This window comes from Rutidosis leptorrhynchoides, chromosome 4 (genome assembly GCF_046630445.1).
Source record: "Rutidosis leptorrhynchoides isolate AG116_Rl617_1_P2 chromosome 4, CSIRO_AGI_Rlap_v1, whole genome shotgun sequence".
NCBI lineage: Eukaryota > Viridiplantae > Streptophyta > Magnoliopsida > Asterales > Asteraceae > Rutidosis > Rutidosis leptorrhynchoides.
The window spans coordinates 340,420,930-340,422,740 of NC_092336.1; the positions used below are offsets into that span (position 1 = coordinate 340,420,930).

Sequence of the window (1,811 nt, forward strand, 5' to 3'; positions counted from 1 at the left end):
AACGGTCCGAATTCTAGACTTTTGAGCTGAGCTTATTTCTGTCTGGTCTTCTCTAGATGCAGTTCTCTGATTTAGTTGTTGTTGTCCTTGGATGAATTGTGTTAACTGATCATCAGTTTCGAGAGTAGGGTTGGTTACTTTTGTAATTTGGGTGGTTGGGGAATTTTCCTCAGCTGGCGCTGCAGTGAGTGGAAGTGGTTGATTGTAGGTCAATTGAGATTATTGGGGTGGATAAGGTGGGTAACGATAATGAAAAGGTTGGTTGTTTCTTTGGAATTGGTTAACCCTAGGTTGTTGATTGAAAATGGGATTTGATTGAGGAGCTGGGTATTGAACGTAACAGACTGACCCGTTAAGGTTCTCGTACTAAACTTGATATTTCTCAGTGGGTTACGGGTTGGTACAATTAACACAGACATGGACGTAGTTAACTTGCTACGATCGCGTCTTCAATTCTCCGAGTTGTTTTTCAAGAGATTCCATCTTGTCTATGAGAGATTTAATGGCCTCCATTTGATTATTAAGTGTGGAGAGTGGTGTAGATGATGAAGTTGTTTCACCACTGTTCCAGTCATGATGATGCATTGTCATATTCTCTATTTGGTTCATCAGATTTCCTTGAGCTGCGGCATTGATCGTCGTCCTATGATTTACCGTAAGACCATTGTAGAAGGTACAGATTTTGGCTGACCGTTCTAACTCGTGATTAGGGCATTTCTTCAGCAGAGTTTTGAATCGCTCCCATGCAGTGTAAAGAGATTCATCATAACTTTGTTTGAAGTTAATGATATCATTCTTAAGTTTGGTTTGTTTAGAAGGAGGGAAATATTTGGTTAGGAATTTAGTAGCCATCTCCGTCCATGACGTGATGGAATCTTTTTTCAATCCTTCAAACCATGTTTGTGCATGATGAGTAAGAGAATAGGGGAACAAGCATAGCTAGACTATATCTTGTCCTATCCCTGGCTGTTTGTAGGAGTTCGAAAGAGATATGAATTTATCAAGGTGTGAATTAGGATCATCATTTGGTAATCCATGAAATTGACGACCATTTTGGATGAGCTGTATAATGCGATGTTTCAATTCGAACGAGTGTCCTTGAATCTCTGGGTATCTGATCGGTCATCCTCGACCTTCAATCGAGGGTTTAGTGTTTTCTGATAAAGTAATGCATAATGCCATTTGATTTCTGATTCGTGCTTCCTTACGTGCTTTAGAGATTATTGCGTCTGGATCAGGTTCGAATAACAACGGGCCTGGTCTAGATCGGGTTTGGGTCATACACTGGGTATGCCTTTTAATTTTAATTTTTAAGCAGATAAGTTAAGTTCCAAATTAAGACAATATAAGGTTATTCTAAAGCAATCTATGGTAATCTAAGGTAGTCTAAGGTAGCCTTAATCTAAAGTAGTCTAAGATAATCTAATCTAATTATAAGGTAATCTAGATATCCTAAGTTTAAGTATGTTTTTGGTTCTTGCTACTGATTCCCTGATATTTCGATAATAGAGCTTCGCACTAATTATTCAACAAACCAATTAGCCAGGCTTACTACGAAGAGGCAGGATCCTTTTGGTTCCAAATAAATGGAGACTGTTCGGAAAATCCAACAACCAAGTCCGTGTATAATTGTCTTTCTTAGACACCACTAAATGCTTGTGAATGAGTTTGATAAAAGCAGTATTATCTTATACCAGTTCCCCAACAGCGGCGCCAAAAACTTAGTTACCACAATGATATGGCTGAAACGGACGATTTTGTTTATGCGGTGTCGTTAGGCCGCAAGGCGTCAGAATCAACCACCAACAAGG

General features: G+C 39.1%; 1 non-coding gene across 1 annotated transcript; it reads left to right on the forward strand.

Moving 5' to 3' along the window:
* The first annotated feature begins 697 nt into the window (after positions 1–697).
* Positions 698–804, forward strand: LOC139845746 (small nucleolar RNA R71). Its single transcript, XR_011758505.1, has one exon. It is a non-coding gene; the product is annotated as a small nucleolar RNA R71 (small nucleolar RNA).
* Positions 805–1,811: the final 1,007 nt, after the last annotated feature.